This window comes from Cuculus canorus, chromosome 2, assembly GCF_017976375.1.
Source record: "Cuculus canorus isolate bCucCan1 chromosome 2, bCucCan1.pri, whole genome shotgun sequence".
NCBI classification, from domain to species: domain Eukaryota; kingdom Metazoa; phylum Chordata; class Aves; order Cuculiformes; family Cuculidae; genus Cuculus; species Cuculus canorus.
The window spans coordinates 78,166,778-78,193,641 of record NC_071402.1 but is presented as its reverse complement, the minus strand read 5'-3'; the positions used below and the strand labels follow the sequence as shown (position 1 = coordinate 78,193,641).

At 35.9% G+C, this 26,864-nt stretch overlaps 1 long non-coding RNA gene across 1 annotated transcript in view; it reads left to right on the top strand.

Moving 5' to 3' along the window:
• The first annotated feature begins 19,902 nt into the window (after positions 1 to 19,902).
• Positions 19,903 to 26,864, top strand: part of LOC128851341 (uncharacterized) — a 39,437-nt gene continuing 32,475 nt past the window's right edge. The window contains exons 1-2 of the long non-coding RNA XR_008448693.1: positions 19,903 to 20,952; positions 26,358 to 26,464. This is a non-coding gene — a long non-coding RNA (uncharacterized LOC128851341). The remainder of the gene's footprint in view (positions 20,953 to 26,357; positions 26,465 to 26,864) is intronic.

Here is a 26,864-nt window from a genome sequence, read left to right as displayed (position 1 = left end):
CGCTGTTGTGATTTTATCCACTTTCTCATTTTGTAAGGAAGAAGAAAAAAGCCAAATTTTTATCACAGTGTACAGTATAATTCCAAATTAACAGTACAGTTGTCATCATGGAAAAGGACTAGAACTCAGATACATTTTAATTTTTAACCATAGTGTTGTAGGAGTATACGACTATCTGAAGACTTTTAGAATGTATGCAAGGCTTGAAAAAAACAATGTCACAGAGATGGATTCATATGAGACATGTTGCTTATGAGTTGTGTAAAACCGAAGGTATTTTAAACAGATGAGAAAAACCCATAGTTCTTGGCAAGGCTGTGAATTCCAAGATGTACCATCTACTGGAGCTTCTGGGATCTTTTAATCTGCAATATGCAAATTTCCCTCAAAATTTTCCAACTATTACAATACCTTTTTCTATACATTTTGTTCTTAGAATAAAGTTAAAGTGTTCAGTGTAAGTGATAAGGTATTATCACTTACAAGGATAATAAAAGGAAGATTAAAATCTTAGCTTTTAAAACTAAACACCTAATACTTGTTGCCAATCTAAATTTCCCTGTGAAGTCTGCAAATAGAAATTTCTTGGTATTTGCTTGCATATTCAATCTTTCAAACAAACATCCCAGACAAAGAACCATTGAACCAGCACTAGAAAAGCTGACAAAAGAAAGAGTGGGAAGAACAACATGGTTAAAATATTTTGCAGTTAGAGCTACTATTTGAAATGGATACTGCCCTTTAAGTTTTTGGTAAAGTTATTATTTGTGTTGCAGTCACTCTAAGAACTAAAATAGTTTTTGATGTCAGAAGGGATGAGATAGCCTACTTTAACTAGAAAAACAACAGATGTTCACTGATGTAAAACCGTGATTTTTTTTTGAAAGTGTTATATTAGAACAAGAAAATTTACACACAAAAAAAGAAGAGTTACAAAACTGTAACCTACAGTGAAAGGAGCTTAGTGTGGTTCAGCAGAAGGCAGTATGACTTGTTAAGACACTGGTTTTACATGAGTTGCCTGCAAATTACTGAAGGTTTTGAGTTTCTCTGTTAAGCTGCTGCAAGAGCCTCAATATATATAGCACCTCTCCCAAAGCCTCTTCCCCACCAACTTGCATAACTTGAGTATAAAAGGTGTACTTTTTAGAGAAAAATTCAACCTGCAATATCTTTTTACTATATCATAACATCACATTATGCTTTCCTCTGTTTAAGCTGAGTTAGTTCAAATTTACCTTGCTTGCTTGGGGTGAACTGCAATTCCAGCAAAGTAAAAGTAGATTAGTTTGGGAAGGGCACTGTAAATGGTTCATCTTATCTTTCAGTTTCTTTTCTAATCTGATCAATATGTAATTGGAAAGTAAGTGTTGACCGATGATGAAGCCCGTTAGCATTATATAAGGTTTTGACAAGAGTGTGCATGCAAAGAATGCCTAGAAATGTTTGGTGAATTAGGATGTGTTCAATAAATCTCCCTTTTCTGAGATGCCATTTTCAAAAATCGATTCCTTTATATTAACTTTCAGCACTTAAAGGGGTCTTATAAGAAAGAAAGGGACAGACTTTTTAGCAGAAGCTGTTGTGATAGGACAAGAGGTAATGGTTTTAAACTAAAACAAAATAGTTTCAAACTAGGTATAAGGAAGAAATTCTTTACAATGATGGTAGTGAAACACGAACAGGTTTTCTCAGAGAGGTGCTGGATACCCCATCCCTCAAAACATTCAGGATCAGGTTGGACCGAGCTCTGAGCAACCTGATCCTAGCTGAAGATGTCCTTACTCACTGCAGCAGTGTTAGACTGCGTGACCTTTAAAGATCCCTTCCAACCCAAACTGTTCCATGATTCTATGATTCTAACTTGCATAAATCACTGTTGTTTGAATTAAAATATTTTGCATGAAACACGCAGATAAGAAAAAACAATAATCATTGCAACTAAAGCTGAAATGACTTTGTGCCTTCAAAGAAAAATGTTTACTTCATTTGGCCCACAAAATCAGTTGCTTTGCATCTCTTATTGACCTTATGTTTTTGAATACCAAATCTCAAAAAAGCTCAATATCAGAATAGTTACATGTTGAGTTTTCATTTTAAGCATTAAGGGTATTTCATTATTCTGGAAAAAGATGAGCAAACAAAGAAGCAACTATTGCAAGGAAAAAAAGTAAAACACTGAACATTTGAAATATGTTTTCCTTTTTGCATTTTCATCTCCAAATTCTGCATAGTAATCCTTCCATCCCAAGGGCAAATAAAGATGTTGTTTGTTCTTGCAAAGCAAGATGTCTCAGCTGAATTATGTTTGAAGTTCAGCATGTTTGTTATTTGGATAAAATGAAAACCCAATTAAGAAATACATGATCTATGCAAAATAGGAGAAACTTCACAATAGGAGTAGGTATGACAACATAATGGAACTGAAATTCTTCTGAAGAAACGTGCTGGTTGGTGATCTATAGATTGCAAAAATTTTATTAATTGGCTTTAGCGTTGCACTACATTATGTCAGCACAATAAACATTATGCTTGATCCCTGCATGCCGGGTGAGAAATTTAATACTGAGCTGAGCTTTGTCTTTAGGCAGGTTTAAGTGATTGTCCTCTTTTTAATAAGGTCCTGCCTCAGTCTCCTGTTCTCCAGGCTGAATAGTCCCAGATCTCTCAGAGTTACCTTATGGGAGAGATGCTTCTGTTCCTTCATCATCTTTGTGAGCCTTCATTCACTGGACTCTCTCAAGTGTATCTACAGATTTATTTTAATGCAGAGTTTTTTACAAATGTTGGTGTACATTTGGTTCCTAACTATGTATGTGTTACAAGAGCACATATTTACAATGCAACAAAATAATTGGCTTATTATTCCATTTTTTGTACTGTTGTAATTTACCGAGAAGCATTTATTCAAATGAGTCAAAAATGTATTCTGTATGAAGAGGTGGTGTGCCTGCCTCTTTAGTATTGTCAAGGCATTGCTGGCTAGCTGCATTGTAATGAAAACTAGTAATTTTTCTAATGTATTTTTTTGATATAAAATTAAAATACATTACTTTGTCTCTAATGCCACCTGTGTATTGAGCAAGAAAACAGTTGCTGAGTCTATCAATATGTTATGTAGGTGCTGGATCTTAGATATCTATAGTGTACTTCTACTTTTCTCACACTGTGTAGGAAAATTTCAGTTATATATTGTGTTTTCAATTATTGTATCAAATCTTAGAGAATTCTGTTACCATTCCAAATTGTCTTGATGGCTTGATTGTGTGGTAGATTCACAGTGCCTATAGCTGTACTGAAAATGAAAGCGTTTAACAGTTTATGTTGAGGAACTCAGGGCGTCTGGAATTTGAATGCAGTTCTTAGTGAATTTAATCACACCAGTTTTGTTTCTTTTTCTAGTGTTGGTGCACTGGGAATATGGAAATCAGGTATGTTCCAAAGATTAAATTGTTGGTATTTGCTCTGAGAGTGAGAAGCATAGAAATAGTACAAATGTCTTTATTTTTAGACCATTCAGGGCTTTGGTGCATGTTTCTGTATCTTGCACCTTGTGGGGTTTTCAAGCCAAGCTGCGGCAATGGGACAGTAGATAAAAAACATCTTCATGCTTTCTCTCAGGAAAAGCATTAGGTGAAGATAAGAGAGATCTGAGGAGAGATCAAGACAATCGAAAGGAGAGCAAAGCAGTTTCTACCATTCATCTAAACAAAGTTAAGGCTAAGGGGCAAAAGCCTTTGAAATAAAAGTATCTGTGCTCCTGAACTTGTTTGATAAAACAATCTTGCCTGACCCGTTTCTCTTCTCACCTTCTTTTTTTTTTTTTTTTTTCAGTGGGAATATATTATTTCCTTGTTTATACTATTTAAAGCCCATAATTATTGTAGTAAAGAGTAGATGTAGAAGTAATAATTTTGGATATATCAATTACACATTAAACGGTCCACTTTTTTTCATTAACTAATACCAATAATCTTTTGCAGGTCAGGTCAAACCAAGTGGGTTATGAAAAATACTAAATATGTATAGAGTAAAAGCATACTTTTAATGAAAATAAAGAGGAATTGCACAAAAATGAAAAATTTAACTTGCCTTTCGATGATAGAAACTTTATTTGGAATTTATCAACAGAAAAATCACTTACTTTGGAACTTCAAGGTAATTGTTTATTGAGTTGTGCAATAGAGTTTGAGTCTGAAAATTATCATGGATAAAATTGAAATACATCATGTGGTAACATCTTTGACTTATAGGTTTTGACCTATAAATTGAAAAGTTAAATTAATCCCACTTAAGTGTTGTTAAGCAATAAAGTGTATATTACACTTACAGACAATTAATTGCAGGTTTCAATTAAGAAAGCTGCTTAAATACTGAGACTTTGATTACGGTCTGGGCCTAGATGCTCAAATATACTATTAATATAGTTAAAAAACCAAAACTATATAAAAACCTGGTCTGACCAATTTTACATTTCATAGAATCATAGAATATTCTGAATTGGAAGAGATGCACAAGGATCATCGAGTTACATGCCTGTCCCTGCATAGGACAACACCAACATTCACACCATGTGTCTGAGGATGTTGTCCAAATCCTTCTTGGATACTGTCAGGCTTGGCACTGTTACTGCTTCTCCGGGGAGTCTGTTAGTCTGTTCCAGTGTTCCACCACTCTCTGGGTGAAGAACCTTTTCCTAATATCCAACATGAATGTTCCCTGGCACATCTTCCTGCCATTCCCTCAGATCCTATCACTGGCCACCAATAGCAACTGGTAATCTCACATGCCTAAAATAAAAATTATACATGTACAAGTGTTTTGGACACAATCTGCTTTTTATTCTCAGAGGCTCAGCAGCCAAAATGTGCAATTTAAGATCATCCCAGAGCATTCTTAAGTGCGCTCTCTTCTCTAGCTGGAAATATTTATTTTGATTATTTTTCCTTGGAGAAAGAAATAAAGCTACTGAACTTCCTATTTAACGGCAGGATTAAGTTCTGGCTGGCTGAAATACCTAAGCTAAAATAATAGGCTGCCAAGAAAGGAAAGTAACAGTGACTGTTTTGGTACCACAGCGGACAGCTTGAGTGGTGCCTGAAAAAAGAAACACATCTACTGCCATGAATGTTGTAAGAAAAGCTCACCCTGTAGGCACTAGTTAATTTCTTTCACTAGCAGAATTGTGTATTCTCTACTGCTTTGTAGTCATATCAACCTACGCAATTCTTAGCATCTCCATTGTGTTTATGATACAAAAAAATACATAGTAGGTGTTTTGGTGGCTTCTTTTCTATCAGTGAAGTTAAGTTTAATTACCCTGAATTTGTTATACTGAAAGGTTAGAGCAGCATTACTCTGTCTGCATAGGTGTTTTTAAGCATCCAGACATTTATGCATTTTCTAAGATTTTAGTTTGTTAAACTATGTATTTCAGAAAGACAGACAGACAGTAAGTTCTTTTAGGGAATCCTAAAGATTCCTGACCAGCAGGTCTCGAGAGACTAACTTACTGATGGTGGGTAGCAGTATGGTTCTTCTGTTTTTTATGCAAGACTAATGATGGTGACCTGTTGGAGCCATTTTTTCAGGAGAATAAAATGCAATCTTATTCATCATTTTTGTCACAGCTAGTCAGCACTTAGGTTCCATTGTTTAATTTCTATTTAAAACAGCAGGTTGATTTAAAAAAACCCCAAACTTCTGCATCTATTCTAGTTGTAGAATTCCTTTACATCAGGAGACGCTTTATCATATAACTGATGCCTGTTTCCTAGGCAATATTAAGCTGCTTCATTGAAGCCAAGAATCTCACTTGGAATTGCCATTCTCCCAAACTAAGCCAAGGATAAAGTGACGTGTTTATACCATTATAATGATAAGATTAGATAGGAATTAATTTTGAGACAATAATAAGGAGTTGCCTGTAGTTTCTATTTCACATTAAAAACAAACAACAAAGAAGCCATTAGCTGAAAATTACAGACACTGAGATATTCCAGTTAAATATGTGAGGCACAAAAAGAAAAAGATTGAAACCACAACCAGTGACAGGTTTTTTTAACTCGATCATCTTTGTAGATGTTATTTAGGCTGGGAAAGTTATTTAATAGGCAAAGACTCTGACCATTATTTTTTGTCATTGTGCTTTTCCCTTTCTCCTCTTTACCATCTATCCACATTTTTACATCTCATCACTATCGCGGTGTTCTTTGAGTTGATATAAAATTAGTCACTGCTGAATCACAGGCATGGCAAAATAAAATATTTTACTGCAAGTGGAATAAAAAGAACAGCTGCTCTGTTAGTGCCTCTCTTTTTCTAGGAGCTTGTGTTCCTGAAGCTGTTTGAGCCGAGGCTCACTAGGTGTCAGCAAAGTAGTCCAGAAAAAAGCTTATTTTCTGAGAATTAAAAAAGGAAGTGACTGATAAAACTTCATGCATGTAGCAGAAATTTTAAAGCCTATTAGGTTGTTGTTTTAGTTCAAGTGAACCTAACCTAGAAAACCAGTGTTACTGTGCTTTCCATGCCATTAGCTCTGTTTTATTTCATAGTCAGACTGCTTTCCACACACAGAAAGTATCATCTGTGAGACTAGGGAACAGTAACTACGTGCTGCATTTCAGGCAGTAAATGAGAAAGACTATGAGATAGAAAAGTGATTGCTCTGTGAACTTTTCAAAATACCCTATTTGCTCAGATGCGAGGTATGCAGTCTGTCATGAATAACTTTCTCTTCCATTTCTTGTGTGTTATGGGATTCCATGTGTTTTGTTTTTTGTTTTTTTTTTTTTTTTTTTCCTGATTCCACTAATTGATAAAACTTCCTATATTTTCTCTGGCTTTCATCTATCTTCTGCCATAGAAGATTCATCTGCCTTCACATTCAAGGCAATTGTGCTTGCCAGCCATTCAGATGTCATCTGCTGCTGGCATGCTTTATTCTGGCTAATGCTGGGATCAATGGTGGCTTTTTATTTTATTCCTTGACAAACATCTAATAAATCAGCCTCCCTCAGAACTTTGCCTTTATTTCCCAATGCCTTTTTAACATTTTGGCCATTCTTGGGGATGTTTGCAAAGGCTTGCCTTGCCGATCACAGAGTTCAGAACCAAAGAGTTCAGAAATCATTTCTATAATTGTCACAAAATTAGCTTTACCTGGACCTGCTGTGGCACTAGCCGTAGCTTGCACATGAAGAAAAAGCAGCTTCTACTATGTGATATGCAATAAAAAGTAGCCGATACAATCCACATGTAGGGTGCATAATTGCATACATTTCAGTATAGGGACATTTACATGTATATGAAAAGTATGATTTTTTAAGATTTTGAAATACTTAGTATATGATGTTCTCTCTCACACACCTTTTTTTTCTTTATTTTTTCAACTGGATACTTTGATATCCACGTAGAAGCAATCACTAAACATCTTAGGGAATTGTCTGTGGAAAGTAGAGCTTATTTCTGTATTTATTTATGGAATGGATTCAGCCTCTGTCTAAGTGGGAAAGCATATATATTGGCTTATTGAGGAGGCTGAGAAGTTCATCCTCCATGTCTGATGAAATTTGTTGAGTTAGAGGTGAGTGATGCTATAAGGCAAGAAATAATGACCTTTGAGACTCAAGAAAGAGTCCAAATAAAAATTATTTGGCCAAATCTAAGGCTATGCGGTATTAAATATGGTCTATGAAACTGCTGTTTAATGTTAAGCCACTGCAAATGTTCATGAGCATGCATCCTGTGAAGAATTTAATTATTATTACCTTCATATAATTCCTGATATTTAAGGCTTTAAATTTACTTTTGAAGTGACAGTTTTGAAGATAGTGCTCCACCAGAATATTGTGATGTTTAACTTCTGCTGCATTAGAGGGAACTGACCTGTTTAAAAGCTATAGATCATGTAAACATTGTTGTTAGTGGACAGTGGACTAATGTACCTAGGACAGTGAATAAATGTCTTTTGCCTTTCCCATACCTGGAACACTTGACCAGAAATTGAAGAAATCCAAGATGCAATAATGACTTTGATGGTAATTCAGTAAAGAAATATACGGGTTTTCTGTTTTCATAAGTTTATTATGATTTAAACTTTTTTTAACATGGCAAAAGGACGTTATTTATTTTGACAAAAATAACATCTATGCCAAAAATAAGCAACATAATATGAAAAATTAGTGATATAATTGTTAAAGATTGTCTGAGTTTCATTGTCAGTAAGGTAAGGGAGGGATTCTTCGAGGCCTTAAGCTGTGACTTAATAGATGGGTAAGTGTAGCTCATAACAACTGTAGGAATTCTTATAAATTCGTGGCTTTAGGTGTGCACAGCAATATGGGTATAATTAAAAAAAACTCTATCATTTTCCAAATATAGACTGACATACTTATATCTCCCTGGACCCTCCCTCCAACCCTTCTTGTAAATGCCAACCTCCAGTCAAGTGGAACTTTCTCAATCAGGCAGGACTGCTGCTAGATGATGGAAAGGGATTTGGTGAGCACCTCTGCCAGCTCCCTTAATACTCTTGGGTGGATCCCATCCGGCCCCATAGACTCGTGAATGTCTAATTGGCTAAGCAGGTTGCTAACCATTTCCTCTTGGATCACTGGAGCTTTGTTCTTCTCTGCCTCCCTGTCTTCTGGCTCAGGAAGTTGAGTACCCAGAGAACATCTTACCTTACTATTAAAGAGTGAGGCAAAGAAGGCATTAAGTACCTTAGCCTTATCCTCATCCTTCATCACTATTATTCCCCCTGCATCCATAAAGGATGGAGATTCTCCTTGCCCCTCCTTTTGTTGTTAATATATTTGTAGAAACAGTTTTTATTATCTTTCACAGAACTGGCCAATTTAAGTTCTAGTTGGGCTTTAGCGCTTCTGATTTTCCCTCTATATGATCTCACTTCATCCTTGTACTCCTCCTGTGATACCTGCCTCTTCTTCCAAAGCTCATTTCCTTCTTTTTTTCTGAGATCCACCAACAGCCAAGCTGTTTTTCTTCCCCACTGGCTCATTTTTCATCACACTGGCATGGTCTGCTCTTGCCCTGCCAGGTTTTCCTTCTTGAAGAGCATCCATTCTCTTTGCTGCCACTTGGAGTGCTATTCCCTGCTTCCTCTGAGGTGGTAGACCAAAGGGTCTTGCTAGCACACGATCTCTCAGAAACTGGAGTGTCATTCACAGGCCTTTTTTCTATCAAGCCCCTGCCCCTTCATATCTAGTTTAAAGCTCTGTTGACAAGCCCTGCTAGCTTCTTGGTAAGCATCCTTTTACACCTAGGGAACAGGTGTACCCCATCCTTTGTGAGCAAGCCTGGTGTTGTGTAGGCCAGCCCACGGCACGGTAAAACCTCCAAAGTTTTGCTCCTCACACCAGGATTGGAGCCAGGTATTTATTTTCTGTCTCTTCCTACTCCTTCCCTCATCATTGCCTGTAACAGGAATGACAGAACACTACCTGTGCACCCACTCCCTTCACCATTGCTCACAGGCCCTGAAGTCTCTTTTAATTGCCCTCAGGTTTTTTATTGGGTTTTCAGTACTGCCTTGTTGGAAAATAAATAGAGGATAATAATCTGTGGGCCTGACCAGAGCTGGAATTTTTCTTTCTACATCTCTAACTGCAGCCCCAGGTAGGCAGCAGACTTCCCTATGTGATGGGTCTGGTCTGCATACTGTGCCATCTGTTCCCTTCAGAAGAGAGAACCCTATGACTATGACCCATCTTTCCTTCTTTACAGAAGATGTTTTGATTGATGGCTTAGGATGTCTTAACCTAGGGAATGTTTCTAGGCTGTAAGACCCGTCATCCACGTTAAGGTTCCACTCGCAGAGCTTTGTACCTATTGTGCAAAGGAACCTGGGAGGCTGAGGTTGGCACAGGCGGGACACACCTACTGTGCTGGGCAGGAACCTGCTGCCATTCCCCTCCATTTCCTAAATTTCTCAATTTTGCTGGCAAAGGGAAAACAGAAGCAACAGGTTGCAGGTGCAGTATGATTGCTACATGATGCCCAGTCACCTTTCTGTGCATAGAAGGACTGTGGTTTCAGAGGTAATATCATTAAAGATAAAGATGCAGGAGTACCCAAACAAGAGAATAGTTGTCACTGAAACCAGTTTCTCAGGGACAGAGTTAGTAAGTGACTCACCAGTTTGATTCATTGCTGCATGTATACTGTGAAACAGTCAGTCTTTAGTTTCAAGAATATGAAGAACAGAGGGGCATACCATACAAAATGTGTTTGGGTTTTTTTTTGAGGTGAACAAAATCTACAATCTCTCTGGATATTTTTTACTGTCAAAGGCACTCCAGCTTGGTCTCTTGTATAACATTATAGCAGGTAAGTTTTGGAAAAAGAAGGAAAAATCTTACTGCAGATAAACTGGTAGCAATAATGAGTCATAAAGCTTTGACTTCCTTTTAATAACCTTGATTTCTTTAATTTGTTCAACATTACTTTCATATGCAAAATACATCTTAAGTGCTACACATTCTGACTTCCTGAACTCTTCAAATTTATTTTGCTTCTTTAGCTAAACAGTCATAATGGAAAATTATAATCGTAGAGTAAAATCTTGGGTTTTGTCTTCCAGCTGTATATCTGCTCATAAAAGCATTTATTGAGGTGAATTAAGCATGGCTCAGGCCTCTGCTGTTGTTTCTTTGAATTGTGTGTCAGAGTTTTAGAAAGCTAGATAATTAGGGGCAAACGGTGTTAACATTATAGACTGCAAACTTGGCATAATAAAAGTTCGTTAACTTAATTTTTATAGTCATTCCTTCTACACCACCACCAAAAAAAAAAAAGAATAAAAAGTAGACAGAAAATCATGCATTCCTTTGAACGTGACAGAACTTTCTGGAGAAAATATGAATTTAAAAAAGAAAGAATCAGAAACCTGCTTGAAGTGAAGATGCTTATCTGAAAAGTTTACTTGAAGTCATAGGTTTTTAAAATCTGAGTACACTGTTGTTTTGCATACAGCATGTTTAGTATAAAAAAATTATTTTTAAAGCAAAGTGCCAAAAATCCATGTTTCTCTCATTCCCCTTTCTTTATTGACAATAGGTTGTGAGAGTGTGAAAGAAAACATAAAACAGCATAAAAGGAGACACAGAACATTCTGAATGATTTTATGGCTGCTATGTAAAAAAAAAAGAAAAAAAAAGGCAAATCCCTTCATATAGCCATCTCTTGTATGGCTGCTTGAAGGGCACATGTTAAAGTGGTTTTTAAAAATGAAACACATTAACCATAATACGTTTGAAAATGGGACATATATACAGTGAGGCTGTGTGGAAACATGCATCTTTTATTTTCCGGTATACATAAAAACAAGTTCAGCCTCTGCCTTATATAATCTTTAATCAAGGTATATGTTTTTGAATCAATAAAAATATATTATATGGTTTTCAACTCAATGTAGTGCAGCTGAGTTTCAGGGGCATATTATGCTACTTTATTGGCTGATAGGAAATTTTAAAGACACTGGCAATTTAATTGTAGAAAACCTGCTAAAGAAAATTTAAAGTGTAATTTAGCATAATATTTCTGGAAATGGTTATATCTGGAATGGACACTAGCTAGAAGAAAAAGCTGTTGGTTTAAGCCATAGTATGTTGAATGCTGTATGCTATACCCCACGATTTACAGCAGGAAAGTTGTATTTTCTTAAAAGAATGTACACAAATTCCTTAATAAGCACTGCATGTGATGCCAGCACATTGTAAAGAAACACAGAAGTTGAGTGCAGTTGACCACAAAAGGCAGAAACTGGTTATTTGAGTGAATAGTCTACACAGAAAGTCTTAGGTTTGATAGAAATTCTCTGAATACCTTGCCTGAGAAACCAATGTAGAAGTGCAAGCTGCGAGAACAGTGAAGAAGATAAATAACAGAGACAAAGCAGGTGGAGGAAAGAGGTAACAAAATCATTGTAGGAGCCTAAAAACAAAATAGCCTTTTGCAATAGCTATAGACTTCTATTACAAAACTTAGCTTTACACCAATGATTCCCGAATCTTAATGCTAATTTATTGGAAGAAGAGTGAAAGTGAGACTTAACAATTATAGGTATACTCCCCGACATGTTGGCATTACTACACAGTTCCCTAAAGTTACCTTCTGGGTAGTTAGTCACCCTGACATGTTGCTGTTATTTCGTAGTCTCAGTTGGGAGCCAGTAATGAGCTCTGTGTCTCTTTGTTTCCTTCAGACAACCTATCCCTGTTCAGTTTTGCAGTTTATTATTATTTGCCTTACAATTTTAAGCTTTTAAAGAAAACATTATTTAAAATATTTTTCTGCAAATAATGCATTTATTGTTTCAGTCAAAACTGTTGGGTTGAGTTTTTTTTTCCTAGAACTGTTTTTGCTAAAATGACAGAATCCAGAGCAGCAAAATGACCACTTGTGGGCATGGAAAATATTTCTGTGTATTTTCCTTTTGTTCCACAGCCGTTGTTTCTATGGAGCAGTCACTGTTGCTATGTCTTTTTTTCTCTTTGTGGTTGCCAGAACACGAAAGGCTGGGTCAACATGCTTGTGGTGTTAGTAGGGAATAACATAATTGCTGTTTGATTAGAGGAGGTATTTTAGAAACAGCTTTCTGAGTTAGAAGAGTCTCTATAATATTTAAATTTCTCTAATATAATCATGTGTAATTAACTAAGCAAGGCAAGGTTAATTATGATGAGTTAACAACCTTTGTATTGGAAAAAAGGCAGGGGGAAGTATATCTGAACGATATTTGATATTGTGGTGTCCTGAGCTTTGCTACTACTCGGTGTGCACTTATGCATATCTGTCTAGAATTGCTAGAGCCAAGAAGCAGTGATCCTTTAAGTATTTTAATCAATACTATACAGTCAGATAAGCTAAGTAGTTACCTACCGTAGCTGAATAAACTTCACTAAAATAACACCCTCTCAGTCTGTGATTTCGTGGGTGCACTCAGATAGATACACTTTCACCTAAAGATCATGCAGTTGCCTGACAGCAAGCTTTTGGGAACTGCTTTGAGTCATGAAACTTTTAACGGTTAATGGGTTGTTTTTCACACGATGCAAGAGGAAGAGACATGAAGAATGCATCACCACCCAAAACTGACATGTTACATCCTCTTCTCCCACTTTCTGTGTTGCATTCAGCCACTGACTTTTGGCCACATACATTGCCTTTTATCATTCTGAGGAATGCTGAATGTAACTTTTAAACTAGCAGAAAAGAAATATTGTACTTCTTATTTTTTGTGCAAGTTGTCTTCACAGGCTGCTGAATTTCTAAGTCAGTCAGATCCCACAGCCTTGCTGCTTAGAATGTACTTGAGCATGAAACTGAATTTTATCTTCTCCAATATCATGCTGACAAAATGCCTTAAGAAAATTCCTAACGGAGCCAAGACAGAATGTAGCATAGAGATGAAGCAGCACAGAGGTGAGAGGAGCCGATTTGCGCTGTCAAGTGCTGCTGTGGCTGCATTCTGACCCCCATTCAGGAACAGTTTCAGCCCAGTGCTAGTCCAAGGAAACCAAGAACTTCCTGTCAGGAGAAAGATTTCATGCTTGCAGTGTTCATTTTAGCGAAGGATTCTGGAAATATAGATTTGCCTCTGAATTGCCATTTATGAATAGAGGATGTAAAATAAAAATGTAGCATCTCAGAGTGGGAAGTAGAGCTTGGAAGGAAAGCATGTCAGGGAAGACAGAGTTCACAGTCCAGACTGGTTGAGTTCTACAGCAGGATGAGAACTCAGCTGTTTGCAGGAAGTTGAAGAATAGCAATAGAAATGACTGTGTAAGCTCAACAGGGTTATGGACTATCAGCAAAGGAGTTGAAACAAATGCTCACTGCCAGCTTTGCCAGTGTGTCATTGTCCTCCAAATTTATAATGTATTCCTGGAGATACAGTGATCACGTTGTACTGGGATCATGGGCATCTGAGAGTCATTATTAAACTGTGAATACTCCATATCCACTGTTTATGATTTCGTGTTTGCTTTGGGCTTAGAAATTCATTAAAATGGTACAATGTGACCTTTAGATTTTTGAGAGATATAATTTGCTACATAACTTCAATATTTTGATAGTTTTTCTCAAATGAGGTCTAAGCTTGGAAGAAACTGTAATACGGAAGAGCCAGAAGCAGGTTTAAAAATGTGCTTTAGTTTTATGGACCCAGTAAATACATATAGCTCCTGTAAACCAAGAGATGACAGATACTTATTTAGAAAGTTAGAAAATCTATGAAGATACAGCTTAACTGGAATCTTGATTGAAAAGAGACTATCACACATTATGACCAGAATAACTGGACCACTGTGAAAAGAAGTGTGTGTAGACTAACAATGAAGGTACCTCAGCATTAATCAGAAAAGTTGAAGCCGCTGTCGAGACATGACCATACTCATGCTTCAGAAAATATTTGAAAAGAACTGAAATGCACAAGCCATGAAAGGAATCCTGGATTGACAATATGAAAGCGAAAGTAAGGTCAGCAAAAAAATCTTTCACTGTTACCTAAAATGATTGCCATTTGGAAATAGCAGTGTCTTGGTGAGAGTAATAATGGAAGGTTTATGTGCCTTTATTATTCAGAGTGATGATAATTAAAACAAAGACTCATGCACCATTCTTGATGGCAAATAGATTTTTTGCTTTATACTGTAATTCCTTCCATTGTGGTTGAGACACATAGTTTCGGACAACAACCTTCGCATGTCTGGTTCGTGATTTCATCTGTTTAACATTTGAAGCTACTATGTTTGCTAGACTTACTTTTAGTACTAACTTTTGTCAGAAATATCTTACTGAATTAGTACTGAACAGAGATTTTCTCTTCCTTTTTCACATCTCTAGACATTGCTTGCTACGTATTAGTTCATACTTATTGTGTCCTTGCCTGCTGATGAGATTCTACTCCTGCGTCTCCTCCATGAAATATGGATGGACATTTCATGTCCGCCTAACAGGAACACATTTCTAAGATCACCTGGAAAGTTTAGTCTACATTAAAATTTATCTTTTGAAAGGAAAAGAGAAGGAAAATTTGGTGAAAGAAACTGGCATGGAAAGATCATTAGAAAAAGGTTTAAGTGGTGAAAGTATTATGGGAGTGTTTTACTGTGCTTTACTTCCTGTAACAACCATAATGTCTATCAGTCCATTTTTTTTTTTCATCAAGTTAGGGATTCAATCATTCTTTAGATGTTATTGCATTGATGGAAAACAGCGCAATGAATATTTATGGACAACATATTGGATGAAGCAGGGAGAGGAAGAAAGATAAGGTCAGTTGCTATTCTGATCGAGTGTGTTTCATTTAACAAAACAAAAGACAGATGTTTCTACTGAAGGTACAGATTTGAAATCTATGTAAACTCGTTGGTCAGCTCAAACATAATAGAGACATTTTTTGTATTGTCCTGGTTTTGACTGAGATAAAGTCTGTTTTCTTCTCAGTAGCTTCTATATTTTGAATTCAGTATGACATTAATGTTGGTAACACATTGTTTTAGTTTGTTGCTAAGTAATGTTTATGCCTGGCCAGGATAGAATCAATTTTCTTTCCAGCAGCTGTTTCTCTAGGTTTTAGTATGAGATGAATGCTGCAAAATACTTATATTTTTTACTATTGCTAGAAAATCAAGGACTTTTTTCATTTTTCTCATGTTTATTGAGCAAGCAGATGTATTAAGATGGAAGCAGCACAGCCATGACAGCTGATCCAAATTGGCTGATGGAAGTATTCCATACCACGAACCTCATGCTCGCTTTGTAAACTAGAAGATTGACAAGGACAGCCCTTATCTTGGTGTCTGCTGGTCCTTGACACCCCTCTTGGTAGTCCTGTTGCTGGTGTTTGGTTTCAAGGGCTCTAAGTTCAGTTTCTGTGTTCAGTGATCCCTGTACTGGCTGTGACCTCTGTGCCTACAGGAACTGCCGTACTCCGTATCTGGAATTCACTGCTTGGAGGACATGTTCCGTGATTGCTACTTGGGATGGGCTGAGTATTGTTTCGTATATTTTATAATAACAATAACATTTTTTTGTATTGTTCTATTAAAACTGTTTTTATTTCAAACCACAACTTTTCCCTTTCCTTTTCCAAATCTCCTCTCGATGTGGGTGGAAGGGAGTGAGGGAGTGGCTGTATAGTCTTTAGCCGCTGGCAAAGGGCTTAACTAAGATGTACAGAAAATGAAGTCTTAATTATTACCATTACAGTTTTCATAAGTACCTTAAGATATGAATTATAGCATTGTGTTTTTGCCGAGTTTTCATTTGTTTTGCTTGGTTCTAAGGGATACAAATTCTGACCAAGAGCAATCATGCAGAACAATCTATGTAGCTCTGAGTTAAATTTTTGTTGTTTTTCAGGTAGCCTCTGAATGTATCAAGTAAAATGTACAGCAGCAGATATGAATATAAATTTAAAATAAAGGCTATTTTGACAAAACTAACACACTCAGATTTGCTTTTATGGTGAACTGTGACATTTAATCTCTGTAAATGCTATACTCTTCTAAATGATACACTTCCGAGCAAGTTGTTAATTTTGTGACTAACATCTGATATTTATTGTCTTTATCTGAAATAGTGCAGTTGAAGGATAGTCAAAGCTATTTATGCTTCTTTGTTGATCACCTTATAACATACTTCTATCGTAAGACAAGCTATCTGTATTAAATTTAATAGCATTTAGTAAGACTACATTTGTTATTCTAAATTCGTGCAGCTCTTCTTTTATTTTAAACAGCAGAATCTCTATAAAACTTATTTCTGGAATTGCCAATAATAGACACTATCTACAGAAACCACTGCCTGAAGGGTGCTGATTATGTTACTTTAGGCTTAGACTTTTATTGTATACGACTAGTACTTCTTACTGAGTGATAGATTTCTCAGACTATGACATAATAAAGCAGTGGAGTGCTTTATTATGGAATGCATAATAAAACAGTGGAATGAAGATTAAAAAATCATTACTGTGTCACTAGTTACTCAATCTATTTAATTCTACAGCTTCTTCATTTGGAATTATTTAATATGTGCAAAAAAATATTTTTTTAGAACTCCTACTTCAATGTACTATGTAGTTAATAGCTTCAAGAAATTTCTTCGCTGATAACCACAGATTAAACACATGGGATCGATACCTAAGGATCTTGATAGAAAAAGGGTGCTACATATCTTTTGTGCTCAACCTATCCAGCAGCAGGAGAATGCAGAGCTATGCCACTCCATTTGCTCAGCTATCCAAGCAGTGTGCTATAGTCTTCCAAGCCCTAATCCTCTGCTAACAGACACACAGACCCTATGCCAAAACAAGAGAAAATCACATAATGAGGTTGTGGCATAATGTGCTAGTGCTATATGACTTAGCTGTATCTCTGCAGTAAAAGCATGATCAAGGCAGTGTGTAAACCCAGGTCTTCTGAGTTGTCATGCAACATACCTAGATTCTTGTGCAAATTTATGGTGGCTATATTTATGCCAGGAAAGGTATTATAGTACTGCTTATTTTAAAAAATCGATTTTTGCTGTTGCAGCTAACAGACAAAGATGTCCATATTTCTTTGTCTTACTATAATTCCTTTCTTTGTGTCTTAAAATCTTCAAGAACTCTTAGGGACATTTGATGACAAATGAAATTATAAGCAAGTAAGCTATCTGTTATTTGCATAATATTTACACTTAATTAATGTTCACTAAAGTATTGCTAATTCAGAAACCTACAACCAAGCTGAAGTGATATTTATTTAAAATTGAATCATACCATAATGATGTTTGTCTAATGTCTGATACATTAGTAGCTATGGGAGAGGTTTGCTGGTGGTGGTCTCTAGCAGATGAGTGTTTGATATAAAGAAATCAAAACTCCAGAGATAGTCTCAATTGGAAGAAAACCATTTTTTTTCCATTGACTCTGATACATGTAAAATCTAATTTCTAACCCAGAGGAAACACTGGAGAAATTTTTCTTAACAGCTTCAGGAAACCTTTTCTATTAGTCTGAGGCTCTTCATCAAAATAACATAATGAGTACATTTCCCTGTAGATCACACTGTTGAAAATACAGAGTTTTAACTCTGACAATTGATTTAAGATTTTAACCTACTGCCAAGCATTTTACAAGTTAATTTGAGTGTGCTGAGTGATATTGGGCAATAGGTTAGGCGTATGTTTCAACTAGTAAAACTAGTGAGAAAGCTCCTCTGTGCTAATGATAGGCATAGAAATGATTCCACAAACTGTGAATTAAATAAATATTGGCATTTCAAAGAGCATACAGTCGATTTCTTATGCACATAGTGGCTAATTTTTCTCCATTGTATGAGCTCTTCCACAGAACTAAGACGAAAAGCAGAGAAGCAGCACCTTATTAGTATGCATTGGTACGTTAATAATAACAACAGATATAAGTAGCAGGGATGAGGTTTGGATGTAAAACCTACATGTTCCTTGTTGCAAATCTTAAGATAAGTTTGGCTACAGGAAAAATTAAATCCAAATGCTAACAATCAAAGGCCAAATGTGAGTAGGCAAGGGGAAATGTAGTCAGTGTGACAGGTTTTGAATCAAGTGTATTTGAGGCCTTGGGTGGGAAAGTAGTGGGAAATGATAGAATTTCAATGTCAATAACAGCCAAATTGTGATACCTACTTAATCAAATGGCAAAGCACAAGTATTTTTTATTCTGAAAGAAAACTTTTTTTTGTAGAAGAGATGGGAGATTTCATAGCAAGCTAAAGAACCTACACAGACTGCTAAGTAAAAGCCTTCAGTGATGTCTATGTCTGTCTCTCACATGCATGAATCCTTCTGCAGTGAAGGACTGTAGAGAGGGCAGAGGAGCGGAACAAATAAAACGAAGGCTTTAGAAAGCATTATCCTTACTTTAAGAAACTTTTTAACAGCAGTTAAAGCAGTCATTTATATGGCATCATCCTCAATAGAAATACACCAGAACGTCAAGCCTAGAGTTTGAAAAGTTTGTATTCTACTTCCTTAATGTGACTTGTTTCATTTATGCACACAAAAAGCTTTATTATCTGAAGAAAAATGTCTTATCATTTATTTAGCATAGCTTTATAAACCCATTCAAGTAATCAAGTAATGTTTTATAAAAACAGGAATAAATTCTTTTCCTTAAAAATAATTCAATGATCAAAACAATGCTGAACCTAATTGTGCTTGAAAAAGATGTGTTTCAGCAATAGTAGGGAAGATTAAAACGTGATGAATGTGAAAGCAATTTGACTAAAGGCTCTCTAAATCAGCACATTTCAGGCCAATGCTGACTTTTTCTTCATTTCCACTTGCCCTTGATAAACATGAAGTTGCTGTATTAATTCGTCACCTAGGTTTTTTGAGATTGATAAGGTGATGACAACTTTGGGTCCTACTAGTGTATTATTTAAACTATTTCTAAATAAGTAATTTGTCTCACTTGAGGACTTCTGGTTTAGGAACTGAATACTGACAGAATACAGACCTATTTTTTTACAGTCATTTCAAACCACGAGATTTTAATCAGAGCTGTAGTGTTGATAATATCTAGAAAGGGTTTAGTTGCAGTATGTTGTGATGATTTACTTTTAGTTGCATGTCACGCAACAGAAGTGGTTTCTTATAGAGTTATAATAACCAAATGGTCTAGTTCACCAGGTTAAAGTAAGTTTAAAACTGGTACTTTGTTTCACAGCTGTAAGCTTGAGGAAGGAAAATAAGAAACTGAAGACAAGGATTGTTTCTCTGGTCTGGATTTAAAAGATTTTCCTATATGGGTTCTCATTCCTGTCTCCATATCTTGTTACTACAAGCCACATGTACGATATAAACACTTCATAGGGTCCTCCATCTTGACAGTAATCTTTTGGACTTATTTTTGGGGATCTACTGCAAAACTGAATTGTAAACTTCTATTTTCTTTTGTTTAGTTTTCTTTTGTTTAGTTTTTATAATACAGTTTGTCTTGCACAACCTTGGCATGGATACAGGAGAAAACGGACCCCACTCTAGAATTTAGGCCTGCTCAGAGATAGTAGATGACAATATCACATGCAAAAGTTACTGTGTTTATACTTTGACCATAGATATTGTAATATCCTGTCAGTCCATAACACAGTGATGCCTTTGCTAGCAACAAGACATAAGCTTACTATTGAGTTTGCAAGCCTCAGAGCTGAAGCTTGCTCCCTCTGAAGATGTCAGGCTTTCTCTGTTTGAGTTTGTCTTCACCTGCTTGGAGCTTTTTTACTTGATTTAACTCTAATAACAATTTTTCTTCTGAATTCACGAGTCACTGCAGCCAGTTATTTTACCTCCCTTATCTTTGTATGGTACAACCATAATTTCATAGAGAGTAATAAGTTGTTATTCTGTATAGAATGAGACATTTATGACCAACATAATGATATAGAGATATACAGACCTGCCAGTTAGCAGATGTCTCTTAAGATGTGAGGAGAGTGAGTACAGTGTAGAGGAGCACAGACAGGGGATGATAAGACATGGGGCACAGACTGACACTGCTTACAGCTACAAACAACTCATCAGCGGTTGGATAAAATGGTGTAGAGCTGCAGCTGCACAAAATGTTTTTTGAAGAGTAACAAAGAAAACAAAGAAATAACATCTAACAGATGTAAAATGTAGTTAACATGGCACTAGTATGGACCTGTAAGCAAATAGAGAAAAAGATGTAAAGAAAGTCTTACCAAACATACAGAAGTGACTCCAAGTGGATTCTAGGTGAGGAAGAAGCCATCACATTCATGGAAGTCATCAAAATTGTATTACTACCTGTGAAGTACACCAGATGTCGACATCCCATCGTAGTCCCTGGCACCAATCAGACTGAAGTGTCCCACTTTAGGACCACTCAGAGAAGCAGGCAAAGGGTGAACATAACCCTAGGAAAAGAGTGGAAACTAAAAGGTATGGGTATAACAATCTCAATCAAGTGAGTTCTGGAGTTATGACAATTTGTTGTTGTATTTAACTTTGTAGCAGCATTGATTACATACAAAGCTACTTTGGTATACCAAACTGCTGGAGGCAAAAAAAAAAACAACAGGAAGAGAACAAGCAGCTCTGTTCCTCAAAACACTTTACTTCAAGAAGGGTTCTATATATTTAGTCAAATTCCCTTCACTTTTAATTTTGGTACTACTGTCTTTCGTAGTGTGAATTGTTCAGTCACATCGCTGACTGCTTTTCCACTTTTGAGTGCCTTGGAGAGGATAAGTGTTAAAATTCACTTTCATTGTTCTTGAGGGCTGCAATCCCTTTTCAGCATTGTTAAGTACTCTGACGGGAGAAAAAATGTCTTGAGAGAAACATTTTAAAAGCAAACAGTTTCTAACTGCTCCTTACTTCCAAATACTATGGAATTGGTTTGGTATCTTAGCAGCAGCAGCCACCTCACTTTTTGTGAGGTGGTGCTTTGTAACATTCCAGAGTTTGTAGTGGTGTTGTTATTAGACATGATGAAGAATAGAAAGACTGATGCTATTTTTTTAATGTGTCTGCATATTTCAGATTAAAAACAATATTCTTTTTAGAAGACGATGGGTTCAAGTGTAAAAACCCAAAGCCTTAGTTTAATTATCTTAAGTGATATGAATGCCATTATTTTCTTTACTGCTTGTCCTGCTTTCCATTTTCTACCCTTTATTCTATCACCTCTCGTAAAAAAAACCCAGAAAATGTCGACCTTTGCACAGGACTGGAAGTGTTTAAATGTGTGTCCAAACAGTGTAAAGCTCTTTGGAGTCAGATTACTAACAGTGCCATCAATCTACCCATCACCTTGTATTTATGTTATCATGGAGTCAGACAGTAAAGAAGCACACGAGATAACTAACAGTTCTGAAAACATTAGTTTCTGTGTATCTAAATGTATGTTCATAAATTCAATGTAATATTCTGATAATTTGGATTTAATGCTTGCTTTAATTCTTCTTAACTTAGAAGACAATATATTTATTTTGCTTGTAAAACTGTAAATTAATTTAATGTTAGTTTGAGAAATACTTTAAATAAAAGTGAGTTTTAAAATTCTCAATCAATATTCATTTATTAATGGGTTTATCACTAATTATAGCAAGAGACACATGCTCAGTGGTGAAAAGTACAGTTTGTAGAAAATGTTTTAAAATGAAAAAAACTGTAAACATTCAGTATTCATAAGTATTGTTTCTTCAGTGAAACGTATACTTAGAATTAGACCACAGAAAAGATAATATTTTGAGATTGTATTAATAAATGGGTCTGTATTTTTCAGGAACAGGGGCTTGTTTAATGTGGTTACATCCTAGTATATGCAATTGGTTAGAAGGATCTAGCAGAATTCTAATTATCGAGTATGTTTACAACAAAACTAACTTCTCACATTTTTCTTCAAAAGTTTAAATGTTTTCAACTCTGTTCTTCAGTGAAGTATTAAATACTATAAATTTGATAAAGGAGTTCCCTTTAAAAGAATCCAAACACCTAAAACCACCAAAGTGTATTTTTTTTTGATAGGTCCTTTGTTACATTAAAATGCTACATTTAAAATGAAATATATATCTACCTTTCTGCAGAGTTTTGGATTTGTCTGTTTTAGTTGAAACAATTGTCTTATGGCATAAATGGTTTACTATGTTTAACAGTAGTTTAGTTTTAGTTTTGAAAGTCTTGTAGAGAGTAAGTCACAACAAAGTAAGCCCACTGTAGAGAAAATATTTTTAAATGAAGGACCTAACATTGTGTCTACACAACACTACTTTTCCTGGCAGTGCTGAGGCTTTGTGTTCGTGTTGAGAAAACACCTAAACAAATTTTATAAGTCTTGATGGTCAGGTGCTTGCTTGTGACTCTAGTACAATGTGCTATTGGAAGATTAGTGAGTGGAACAAGACACTGCTTAAAAATAGTTAAGGAATAGCTGCCAGACTAAAATGTGTACATTACACAAGGCTCTTTTATGTATGTATTTGATGTCTTCTGGAAAAAAAACCTTTTATATCTTTGAATTAAGCTAATGTTTGCAACATCATTAACATCCGAAATGATGAGAAGCAAGCATTTGGACTGGTCAGTTTTGGACCTTCACAACTCAAGCTCCATGGCAAACAGCAGCAGCTGGCAGTAAGCATATGTGGTTAATCTTGATGGACTCGCCACTACAGATGGACTCTTAACTTACTGTAACTGTGTAATCTCTCTTTCTTTGTTTTGAGAGTAAACAGTAAACACACTTCACTAATGCAATGTGTCCATCTCTACACCTGTACATGCATGAAGTCACCATAACACAGAGTAAGTCAAATAATGTGAATTCCACAATTCATGTGGGATAAATAGAAACATTTTGTGACTCATTACAGAGCAGCAAGAGGAAAGCAAGGATCATCTCCATTAGAGAGCACAGAGAACATTTTAATTAAAACAATAAACTTTTTAGTACAGATTGGAGACAGTACTTTAAAGTAATGCTAATACCTCTGTGTGAAGCCTGCACAATAATTTAAAGGTAGCATTTTCGATTTAGTATAACTCATTGCACAAAGAGATAGTGAAGAGAGTAATCCATTATCTAGTGCTGAGGGTTAGCAAACAAGGCTGAAGTGACACCAAAAGGCAATGGATGCACAGTGGGAAAGGCAAATTTGCAAATTTAAAGGCTTAGATGCAAGTACAACAAACTAGGTGAGTAATTGTGTGTGCAGTGATGAAAATCAGATGCTGCTGACATATGCTTCTTGCTGTTTGTGCTGCTGGGTATTGATACAGATGCTGAATGTTTATTTGTAGTAGTAGCCTCAGCAGACACAAGGAGGAAGAGAAGATCTGGGATGGTAACATTGCTCACTCTTTATAACACATGCTTTAAGCTATCATGAGCATTACTAATTATTAAATCAGGAGTGAGACAGGGATTTAAAAAAGTTAGTGAGTAATGCTGTGCTAGAGTATCAAATGCAGTGGTCGATCAGATGTATGTGAGAGGTTACATGAGTGGTTGTAGTGAAAGGAGTAAAAGTTGGTGGAAAACTTGCAGTCTGCATTATAGACTAAACACAGAAAACCCACCATTGGAGTACCAGAAAAAAAAAAGGCTTAACCTTGCTGACATTACTCTGATACAGCAAATAGCAAGTAAAAGATGGGAGCAAGACTGAGAAATTATATGAAATTAAGACTCAGAAATTATATATTTAAAATTATACCTTAAAACAAAATAGATTGGGAGGAAAGAGTTCTCCCAAGTTGACTTTACTCTTCAGTGTTCTAATGCTCTTGCTCATATATTAATGTTTGATTTAATCAGAGCTGACCTATGTTTACTTGTCTTTTAAAAAGTTTCACCTTTTCACTTTTGTCTCATCAGTAGAATATGAAGAAACCAGCATAACTGGGGTAAAAGCACTTGGTACTTATTTATCTTCTAGGGCAGACATAATTAAATGGTAGAGGTTCTGATAGAGAGAAGCAAGAATATTCGGCAAGTTTATTGCATCAAGGAGGAGGTGTTAAATGATGGTACATATGCTTGCTACTGGCTGCTATTTTTACCCCAGCAGAGGGAGTTCGCTGAATTATTGATGATTTGGGCTAATGCAGGTTTAGAGATCAAATATGGAGGCTCACATTTCTCTGAGAGCTGCACCATCACTTCAGATGGATAGAGGTATAATCAGTTACAACTGGAAAGAGCATACAACAATAAAGAATGAACATCTTCATTCAGGAGTAATAAAATATACCAAAATGGAAAGGCATGCTACGTACTGAGGAAATTGCTTACACAGCTTTAACAGGCACAATATTGTCTATTGAGACATGTGGAGCTGCATTTGAAGATTTATTAACCTCAGAGCTTACATATATCCAGTTCAATAAGCTAACATAAGTGAATGAAATCCCTCTATAAGCATTAAGCTCCAGATTTAACATTTCTGCTCATAACACAGGTGCATGTTCACACATCCAGAACACCCAGGCTGACAGCTCTCAATATCCTATCTTTGAATCAGGAGTTAAGAAATTCTGCCTCTGTCATTTGGTTGTGTTGTTGAAGCTGAAGAAAAGTACTTCTGTCAGTATTAAGAGTGTCATGCTTTTGACTGAGACGGAGATTATCCTCTTGTATTGCTTCTATGCACTCGTGCAGAAGAAAATTAGCTTTAGCTGCGGCTTAAGCAAAAATCTTTCATTCCCCCAAAGAACAGTGTATATGTTTAGCTAGACCTTTTAAAAGACATATTGACACTTTGCACTTCTCATGTAACACCAGAAATGAGGCATATGTATTTTAAAATGAAACCCAAACACTAGGGTAAAAAATAGTAAAAATGGTTGTTTTCAATCACTTTAGCAGCATTAAACTTTCTGAATATTTTGAATTTGAACCTTTTACCCCTGTTGATAGTTCAGTAAGCCAGGTTGCAATTCTCTGTTTAATTCTACCTGCATTTAACCTAAGGATAAGAAATCTCAAGGAATTATCTGTGCTTTTGATTCCATAAGTGTAACTGAGAAAATCACCATATTCATGTGAAGACATTGAATAATCACAAACTCCAAGTAATGGATATATAACTTGCACTACAGTATTTGTAGTGCAAATACTGGGTTTGTGTGTGTTTTAAACTTTGCATTAGTTTGTACTGGAAATTTACACCTTTTATTAGAGTTATTGAATTTTGAAAACATTTAAAAGAAAATGCCTGCAGGTTATGAGTAAGGCATCTGAAAAATGCTGAATTCATGTTATATTCTTCTAGGATTCTATCAAGAGAACTTTTGCTAAATGTGAGGAAAAGTTTTCTCACTCAATAAAGTTGGTACCAAGCCCAATATCTTTATGGAGGTAGGATGAGTGAAAATCAACATGCAGATATATTTACTTGATCACATAGCTTCTCTTCTTTCTTTTTTTCCCCCTTTTTTTTCTGTATATCAGCTGCTAAATAAAGGTATTAAACATAATTCCAGTCTCTTTACTAAATGAGATTTTATCTGAAGGAAAAGTGGTCTGTGCCTCTGGGAGAAATTTAGTATTCTAAAATTGCTTTCTCTGAAGTGTTTATTGAAATGGAGAAATTATTCCCCATATTCTTTCAATTTGAAATAGAAAGCTACTCTAATACAGTGAATGACCCAAGGAAATGAAGAGTGGAGAGTAAAAGATTTTTTGATGTAAGTGTGGGAGAAACAGGTGCTGGAGACAGAGAGTAGAATCATTTAAGGAAATAGGAATATGAAGTGCAAGTGCATGAGGAGGTAGAAAAGACCACTTTTTTCATTGGTAGAGTGATGAAGAAAATTTAAAATGTTAAATTGCAACATTTCAGGCGCTTGTATGTTGACCTGTCTGTGGATCAACTCCTTGAAGAAAGTATTGGTTCCTCCACTTCTTGGGAAGCTTAACTGCAGTGGAGTGAGACTTGAAGTCTGCTGGGTGAGTTCAAGAGAAAAATGTTAATAGCAAAGAATTATTAATACAGTATTTTGAGGTTTATGGTATTTTCAGATCTTGTCAAAGAAGAATTTTAAGAACAATGCTTAATCTTATACTGAATGTGAGATTTCATTATTTTTCAGTCTGAAATTGAAGTTGGGACCATGACTAGGTGACCAAGGTCTCCTGGAACTGCTGACATAGAAGACAACAGTAGAGACAGTACTCTGATATTATGCTCTACATAGTCTCTTTTCTCTACATAGTCTCTTTTCTGTCCTTAGTGTTTCTGTCCTGTGGCAATTTATAATTTGCAGCTAAAGGAGTACTTCAAGAAAGACAGAGCTGTAGGCTGAGGAACATTTCAATCCTGGAGAATTTCTTCGTATTACTTTTCTAC